This window comes from Somniosus microcephalus, chromosome 8, assembly GCF_052327205.1.
Source record: "Somniosus microcephalus isolate GS21.2 chromosome 8, FLI_Smic_1.0, whole genome shotgun sequence".
In the NCBI taxonomy this organism is placed as follows: domain Eukaryota; kingdom Metazoa; phylum Chordata; class Chondrichthyes; order Squaliformes; family Somniosidae; genus Somniosus; species Somniosus microcephalus.
The window spans coordinates 15,032,258-15,042,425 of record NC_140994.1 but is presented as its reverse complement, the minus strand read 5'-3'; positions in this window follow the sequence as shown (position 1 = coordinate 15,042,425).

Sequence of the window (10,168 nt, the reverse complement as noted above, 5' to 3'; positions counted from 1 at the left end):
CCGCCACGGCCGGCGGTGTTGTAGTTCTGGGGAACGCGGCGCCGCTGCCCTGACATTATCCCACTGCTCCCAGCTGCTGACACCAACACACACTGGGGGTCTTGGCTCCGGCCGAGCAAGGCCGGGGGAGCCGCAGTGACGGGTAAGGAAGCGCCAGAAATCCTTTTTTTCTTCAGCTTCTCTGTCTCTCTGTGCTTACCGGCTCTGCGCCTCCCATTCATCTGTCTGTCCCCTCTGCCTGTCTGTCTGCCTCTACTCGCCTGTTTCTGTCTCTGCATATCTGTCTGTCTCTCTAATCGTCTCTCTCTGACTGTCTGTCTGTCTCTCTCTATTCGTCTGTCTCTCGTTCCGTCTCTCTCTCTAATCGTCTCTCTCTGTCTGTGCCTCTCTACTCGTCTGTCTCTCTCTCTTTAATCGTCTCTCTCTCTGACTGTCTGTCTCTCTCTATTCGTCTGTCTCTTTCTTTCTGTCACTCTCTCTCTAGTCGTCTGTCTCTCTCTCTCTTTAATCGTCTCTCTCTGTCTGTCCCCCTCTACTCGTCTATCTTTCTTACTTTCTCTTTCTCTCTCTCTCTCTCTCTAATCGTCTCTCTCTGCCTGTCTGTCTCCACTCGCCTGTCTCTCTGTCTGTCTGTCTTCTCTAATCGTCTCTCTCTCTCTCTCTCTGCCTGTCTGTCTCTACTCGTCTGTCTCTCTCTCTCTTTAATCCTCTCTCTCTGTCTGTCCCCCTCTACTCGTCTATCTTTCTTACTTTCTCTCTCTCTCTCTCTAATCGTCTCTCTCTGCCTGTCTGTCTGTCTCTCTATTCGTCTGTCTCTCTTTCTTTCTCTGTCTTGCTCCCTCTTTCCAAATGTCTATATTTCTATGGTACTCTCCCTTTATGTATCTGTCTCTGTCTCCCTGCGCCACTGTCCATTTTGGCAGTTATGTCTGGCCCCTTCTCTCGAGAGCTGCATCTTTTTCGTGTATTATGTTTCTTTCCCCGTGTATCTGACCGCCTCTCCACGCCTGTCTGTTTCTCTGTGCCTTTGCCTGCCTTTATTTCTACGTGTTTGTGTCTCTCTCTGTCTCTCCCTTTCTGTTCTTTGGACACGCCTGTCAGCCTCTGTAACCACCTTTCTCTCTACTTACCTTTAACGCTCTCAATCCGTGCCCCTCTCTCTTTGTGTCTGACTCTAATTCTCAACTTCTGAATTTTAAGTGTAAAACCTTCATTCTGAATTTAGAGAAAAAATAAAATATTTACAACGACTCCCCGCTCCCATTCTTTGAATCTCAACTGCAAGCAAAACGATGCTTGTCATTTTAGGATTTGCCTGGAGCATACTCTTTCAGAATACATTTCTATTTTATTTATAGTATTTATTCAGTACTTTAATATTAATTATATTCTCGAATCTATGCAAGCCCAGGCTGAAAGTTTGGAGCAACTGGTTAGTACCGTTAATCCACCCACTCTCAAAAACTTAATCCACATTTTACAAATGATCGGCGCCCCCAATACACAACTTCACTGATTTCAAGGGCTGGGTTGTGAATTCAGCCTTGGTAAACTTTCTATGAACTTTCTGGCCTAAAAAAAAAGCTTGACGTTTTAAATCGCTTTTTACGTGCGCATTAAAGAGGCAAGGGGGCGAATTCACGAGACTGGCGGTGAGGAATAATTCCCGTGAAACGCTTTCATCAACAACATCCAAGCCCGGAGTCTTTAAACCAAACTGCAACTCGTCACCTCAAAAGGTCCGATTCCCTTGGCCGCATTTTTTGACTTTAGCGCCCCCTGTCATACAAAGACACGAATTTTAATTTGTGTTTACTTGGACCCAAAGGGTAAAACAAAGCTGAAAAAAGCTAGCTAGAATTTATAAACGTATTTTTTTTTAATGCACCCAATTCACCGGATTCTTTTTCTGTTGCGTTTAACTACTGTTCCTTGTAATACCAGTAGATGGCACTCTTCCCTAATGTATGACACTAAACTCCAACTCCAGTTCTTTTCGCGACATATATTTAAATACTTTATCCTAATATAGGATTCCAATTTACAACAAACACATTCCCAATACACCTTCATATATTCTGCCTTTAAATAAGGTTTCAGTGTAGCACTCCTGACTCCCCAAAGCCTTTCCACCATCTACAAGGCACAAGTAAGGAGTGTGATGGAATACTCTTCACTTGCCCGGATGAGTGCAGCTCCAACAACACTCAAGAAGCTCGGCACCATCCAGGACAAAGCAGCCCGCTTGATTGGCACCCCATCCACCACCTTAAACATTCACTCCCTCCACCACCGGCGTACCATGGCTGCAGTGTGTACCATCTACAAGATGCACTGCAGCAACTCGCCAAGGCTTCTTCCGCAGCACCTCCCAAACCCGCGACCTCTACCACCTAGAAGGACAAGGGCAGCAGACGCATAGGAACACCACCACCTCCAAGTTCCCTTTCCAAGTCACACACTATCCTGACTTGGAAATATATTGCCGTTCCTTCATCATCGCTGGGTCAAAATCCTGGAACTCCCTCCCTAACAGCACTGTGGGAGCACCTTCACCACACGGACTGCAGCGGTTCAAGAAGGCGGCTCACCACCACCTTCTCAAGGAGCGACTAGGGACGGGCAATAAATGCTGGCCTTGCCAGCGACACCCACACCCCAGGAAAGAATTTTTAAAAACTCTCACCTCTGAGTCAAAAGATTGTGGGTTTGAGTTCCACTCCAGAGACTTGAGCGCATATAGGAGGCTGACACGTCTGTGCAGTGCCGAGGGAGCGCTGAACTGCCGCCTCTCAGAGGGGAAGAGAAACTGGGGCCCTGCCCCCTCAGGTGGCAATAAAAAGATCCCTTGGCGCTCTTCAAAGACGATGGCCCGGCCAGCATCTCTCCCTCAACCAACACCACCAAAAACAGATTGTCTGGTCATTTATCTCATTAGGATTTGTGGGGGCTTGCTGTGCACAAATTGGCGGCCATCTTTCCCTTCATTACAACCGCGACTGTATTTCAAAACAACATTTAAGCGGCTGTGCAGCGAGCTATATAAATGCTCGTTCTTTCCTTAAACTCTCAAAAAAATGCTCATTTTCAGACATGTTACCAACCTCCTAAAATATTCTTTCCCAATCATTGGCACTTATCTTGTAAAATGCTCTTTTGTAATAACAGTCTCTTTAAGTATACTTTCTCTTAAAATACTCGGCACAAGGGTGCGCTTTTTAATACAGGCTGCCAAGATCTTAAATTTACTTCTGCCTAGTCTTTATTGTGCACAGCTGGAGCTAACAGGTGATTCAAACATTCTACACAACAGAAGTGCATGTTGGAACTCCAAGCTTGGATCAGCAATCCGGGCTAGAATGGGCTCTCCGTTAATATTGCGCAGAGTTCCTTCCTCATTGTTCCCGGGTTGACCTGATCAGTTACATTGAGTCCAGTATCAAAGGATCACCCTCCGCTGGCAGCTGCATCCAGCTGACACCATAATCACCACACAACCAGAGCCCAATCGCAGCCAAGCAACCCTGCCCGACTTTCAAATCCCAGTGCACCCTTCAGCTAGCCTGCCATGTGAACAGGTGCGGAGGGCCACGTCTGTCGGTGCCAGGATCGTGTTAAGTTAACTGGGAGGACAGTTAAAAGGAAGACTTGCATTTCCATAGCGCCTTTTACCAGCCCACGGCATCCCAACGCGCTTTACAGCCAATGAAGTACTTTTTGAAGTGTGGTCACTGTTGTAATGTAGGAAACGCGGCAGCCAATTTGCGCACAGCAAGATCCCACAAATGATAATGACCAGATCATCTGTTTTAATGATGTTTGTTGAGGGATTGAATATTGTCCAGGACATGGGGTGGGGTGGTAGAACTACCCTGTGCTTCTTCAAAATAGCGCCATGGGATCTTTTACCTCCACCTGTGAGGCAGAGCAGGCCTCGGTTTAACGTCTCTTCTGAAAGACGGCACCTCCGACAGTGCAGCACTCCCTCGGGAGTGTCAGCCTGGATTATGTGCTCAAGTCACAGAATCACACAGACCCCACAATGCAGATAGAGGCCATTTCGGCCCATCGAGCCTGCACCGACACATATCCCACCCTATCCCCGTAACCCCTACATATCCCAACGTATTTAATCCCCCTAACACTAAGGGTCAATTTATCATAGCCAATCAACCTAACCCACACATCTTTGGACTGCGGGAGGAAACCGGAACAAACCCACGCAAACACGGGGAGAATGTGCAAACTCCACACAGACAGTCGCCCGAGGCCGGATTCGAACCCGAGTCCCTGGCGCTGTGAAGCAACAGTGCTAACCACTATGCCACCGGAGTGTTCCTATGAAATCTGAAATACTGTTCTGTTTATAACATTTCTTGAAGACCAGGGTCCTTTTTTTAAAAAAAAACAAGTATTGATAAAACTAGGCCCATAGCGTAGAGCTTTAAAATAGCAGAAGAAAAAAATCAGAGTAAATCAATCGGTTGATGTCAATTTGGGGATTTAAAAGCCTGCCGATTGTAAGAGGAAGGAATGCCTCGGGAAGGTTTGGTGCTCCACACATTTGGAGGCCTGACAAAGGATCAGTTGGAGCAGGAGACTGTGCCGTGAGGCTCGATTTTAACACAGTGAAAATGCAGGGAGTTGGAAGAGCAGGAAAACAGAACACAGTCCGTTTAAGAGGAGCATGAGAGGGGTGCTCGGACCGGCTCTGATCAACCATTGAAATAGACATTTGAAACAGACAAAATAGCTGGAGTTTTCTGGAGGTTAGTTTTTCAATAATAGGCAATATACTGATCCAATATGAGCTAATTACTGATGATGGGAGCCGTATAACAGTGATGTGTCCTTCCAGCTCACAGATAGGCGGATAATGTATCTGTTTGGCTCTCGGCCACGCTACTGGTAATGACGTCCACATACTTACTGTGCACCAATAATATTAAAATCATTTAAAGAGTGAATGTGAAGCCCCTGATAAAAACTGATACATCTTTGCCGGCGGTTATACTGTGTTGCGACTTAATTTAAAAAAATAAAATCGACTACATAGAGCTCTTTGGGTAATTTCAAACATAACCCAGGTTCAAGTGTAAGATCCCAGGGCAACAATCCCATTGGACCATTCGTTGCATTGTATAGAACTCCTAATCCGAGTATAACACTCAGGTTTACAAGTGTAATTCCCCCCCCCCCCCCCCACATCATAAAAAGTACATACGATCCGTTCACTGGCAAATATTCACAGGGGAGCAGAGTGAAAGAGTAGTATGATCAAGTTTCTGTGGATAGATAGATGATAGGTAAAAAGAAAAGAAAGCCTTGCATTTACACAGCGCCTTTCACAATCGCAGGACATCTCAAAGCGGCTTACAGCCAATGAAGTACTTTCTGAAGTGTGGTCACTGTTGTAAGGTGGGAAACGCGGCAGACAATTTGCGCACAGCAAGCTCCCACAAACAGCAATGTGATAATGACCAGATCATCTGTTTTAGTGATGTTGGTTGAGGGATAAATATTGGCCCCCAGGACACCGGGAGGGAACTCCCCCCCCATCTTGCTTCGAAATAGAGCCACGGGATCTTTTAGGTCCACCTGGGAAAGCAGACGGGCCCTCGGTTCAAAAGACGGCACCTCCGACAAGGCAGCACTCCACTGGAGTGTCAGTCTAGATTTTTGTGCTCAGGTCTCGGGAGTGAGGGCTATGAACCCAGAGCCTTCAGACCCAGAGGCCAGAAGAGTGCTGCCCACTGAGCCATGGCTGACACAGATAGCTGGTAGGTAGATAGATCATAGGTAGACAGATAGGTTCTAGGTACAAAAGCAGAGCACTGCAGATGCTGGAAATCTGAAATAAAAACAGAAAATGCTGGAAATGCTCAGCAGGTCAGGCAGCCTCTGTGGAGAGAGAAACGGAGTTAACGTTTCAGGTCGATGACCCTTCGTCAGAACAGATTATAGGTAAATAGATGGTAGATAGATCACAGGTAGTTAGATAAATAGATATATATATATATATATAGATAGATAGATAATACTACTCACACTCAGATGAATCACACAGATACAATCCCACACAGGTCGAACGACGATCTATGATTGAATGCTAATAGTTAACCATACCAATACAGACAGACTGCTGCTTTCTGTTGCATTTATTCGGATTGAATCGCAAAATAAATGACTGAATTGCGTGGAATATATTACATTGGCAAATCCAAATTTCATCCCAAAGCAGGTTTAACTTCACTTCAGTTTTAACACTTCTCAATGCGCTGAAAGAATAGATTTAACCTTCCGGATCAAAAGCCGAACAAGAACAGCCCCTTACCCTCACCCGCAACTTTATAAAGATATTTAGCTCCCAGACCCACTACTTGGGCCAGAGTAGAGCGGGGCACTTACTGTGTGCGGCGTGTCGGAGCAGGTCTACAGGTGCTCTCAGCGCACACTCCCTGGCCATCTCTCAGGAGAGCAGCGCGGCTGTGAATTCCTGGACAGAAAAATGTAAATATTCCAGCTTGTCCCGACCTTGGCCATGGCCATGTGTCAATCCCTTTGTGTGGAGTTGGAATGGACCTGCCCGGACCTCCCCGGGTGAGTTGGGACGGGTGTTTGCTGAGTGGAGGAGGTTCACCGTGAAACTGCAGCAGTCCCGGTTATTGTTTGCTGCTCATTCTCTGAATTTTCACTGTCAAGTGAACTATTCTCAGTTCCTTACACCCTGCTTTTATAATTATCGGTGATGAAATGACTGTGCAGGTAAAGCTTCCCTCCTCCCACCACACACACTCTCTCACACTCAACTCACACTCTCTCTCACACTCACACATTCTCTCACACACTCACAACTCACACTCACACACTCTCTCACACTCACACATTCTCTCACACACTCACAACTCACACTCACACACACTCTCACACTCAACTCACACTCACACACTCTCTCACACTCAACTCACACATTCTCTCACACACTCACAACTCACACTCACACACTCTCTCACACTCAACTCACACATTCTCTCACACACTCACAATTCACACTCACACACTCACACTCACACTCTCTCACACACTCAAAACTCACACTCACACATCTCTCACACTCACACATCTCTCACACGCTCACAATTCACACTCACACACTCTCACACTCACACTCTCTCACACACTCACAATTCACACTCACACACTCTCTACATACACACACTCTCTCACACACACTCTCTACACACACTCATTCTCTCACACACTCTACACACACGCACACACTCTCTACACACACACACATTCTCACACACTCTACACACACGCACACACTCTCTACACACACACACATTCTCTCACACACTCTACACACACGCACACACTCTCTACACACACACACATTCTCACACACTCTACACACACGCACACACTCTCTACACACACACACATTCTCACACACTCTACACACATGCACACACTCTACACACACACATTCTCTCACACACTCTACACACACGCACACACTCTCTACACACACACACGCTCTCTCACACACGCTACACACACGCACACACTCTCTACACACACACACATTCTCTCACACACTACACACATGCACACACTCTCTACACACACACACATTCTCTCACACACTCTACACACACGCACACACTGCACACACACATTCTCTCACACACTCTACACACATGCACACACTCTCTACACACACATACATTCTCTCACACACTCTACACATGCACACACACATATAAACACAAACTCTCACACACAACTCACACTCACACATTCTCTCACACGCACTCAACAGACGCACACACACTCTACACACACACACTCTCACACTCACACACATACAAAGACTCACACTCACACACACTCTCTACATACACACTCTCACATACACACATTCTCTCTCTCACACACACACACACTCGCACACACACACACACTGTCGCACACACATACAAACATGCACACTTACACATACAAACCACACTCTAACACACACTCACAAAAACACACACACACTCACACACATACTCTAACACACGCACTCACACTTACAAACACACACTCACAGAAACTCACAATCACACACTCACAAAAACACACAAGGCAACTGGGGAATTTAAATTCAGTTAAATAAATCAGGAATAAAAAGCTAGTATCAGTAATGGTAATTACCGGATTGTCATAAAAACCCAGCTGGTTCACTAACATCCTTTAGGGAAGGAAATCTGCCGTCCTTACCCGGTCTGGCCTGTATGTGACCCCAGACCCACAGCAATGTGGTTAACTCCTAACTGCCCTCTGAAATACCCACATAGTTGTCAAGAAGGCGGCTCACCACCACCTTCTCAAGGGCAATTAGGGATGGGCAATAAATGCTGGCCTTGCCAGCGATGCCCACATCTTGTGAATGAATAAAAAAACACACACAGGTGGCGGATGGGGTGCCAATCAAGCGGGCTGCTTTATCCTGGATGGTGTCCAGCTTCTTGAGTGTTGTTGGAGCTGCACTCATCCAGGCAAGTGGAGAGTATTCCAGCACACTCCTGACTTGTGCCTTGTAGGTGGAAAGGCTTTGGGGAATCGGTGAGACACTGAGACACTCGCCGCAGAATACCTAGCCTGTGACCTGCTCTTGTGTCTGGTCCAGTTAAGTTTCTGGTCAATGGTGATCCTCAGGATATTGATGGTGGGGGATTTGGCGATGGTAATGCCGTTGAATGTCAAGGGGTGGTGGTTAGACGCTCGCTTGTTGGAGATAGTCATTGCCTGGCACTTCTGTGACATGAATTGCAAGGATCAGTAAGGCTTTATTTATATTGAGGTCCAACCAGGCAGAATCCTATTCACATTGTCTCCAGAGACTTGAGCACACAATCTAGGCTGGCAGTTCAGTGCAGTATTGAGGGAGTGCTGCACTGTCGGAGCTGCCATTTTTCAGATGAGACATTAACTAAATTCCCTGTCTGCCCTCTCAAGTGTATGTCAAAGATCCCATGTCACTGTTTGAAGAAGAGCAGGGGAGTTCTCCAATATTTATCACTCAACCAACATCACTAAAAAAAAACAGATTATCTGATCAATTATCTCATTGCTGTTTGTGGGATCTTGATGTGTGCAAATTGGCTGCTGCGTTTCCTACATTACTACAGTGACTACACTTCTAAAGTGCTTCATTGGCTGTAAATTGCTTTGGGGCATCCTGAGGTTGTGAAAGGTGCTATTTAAATGAAAGTGTTTTGTTTCCAGAGAGACCACAGAAACAGCTGATGTGGGAAATGGAAATGTCTCACTAGAGTGGGTTCTGCTAAGGTTGGGGTTTGGGTGCATTGGGATCTAAATTGCGCTCAGCAATATTAGCATTTAATGGTGATCTCTGGCTGCTAGTGCTCATCAGGTAAGGGATGGAACACTTCAAGCACCAAGTGTCAGCATCAAGCATGGCCAGGTCAGATATAGCACAGCCAGATGCAGAGTAAACCTCCCTCTATTCTGCCCAACAATGTACCGCAGCCCCAATCTTAGAAGAGCTCATTTATTTTCATTTCCTTAGCCCTCTCTGAGTAAGATTGACAATTGGTTCCAGTTTTGTGCTGTAGGCCCATGCCTGGCAGTGACTGGATTGAGGCTGCCCTCACTAGGCGTTGCGTAACTGGGAACCAATGTAGGTCAGCGAGCACAGGGGTGATGGGTGAATGGGACTTGGTGCGAGTTAGGGCATGGGCAGCCGAGTTTTGGATGACCTCAAGCTTATGTAGGGTAGAATGTGGGAGGCCAGCCAGGAGTGCGTTGGAATAGTTAAGTCTAGAGGTAACAAAGGCATGGATGAGGGTTTCAGTAGCGGATGAGCTGAGGCAAGGGCGGAGACGGGCGATGTTACGGAGGTGAAAATAGGTGGTCTTAGTTATGCTATGGATATGTGGTCGGAAGCTCATTTCAGGGTCAAATATGACACCAAGGTTGTGAACAGTGTGATTCAGCCTCAGACAGATGTTAGGGAGAGGGATGGAGTCAGTGGCTGGGGAATGGAGTTTGTGGTGGGGATTGAAAACAATGGCTTCGGTCTTCCCAATATTTAATTGGAGAAAATTTCTGTTGATCCAGAACGGTCGGTCAAGCGGTCTGACAATTTAGAGACCAT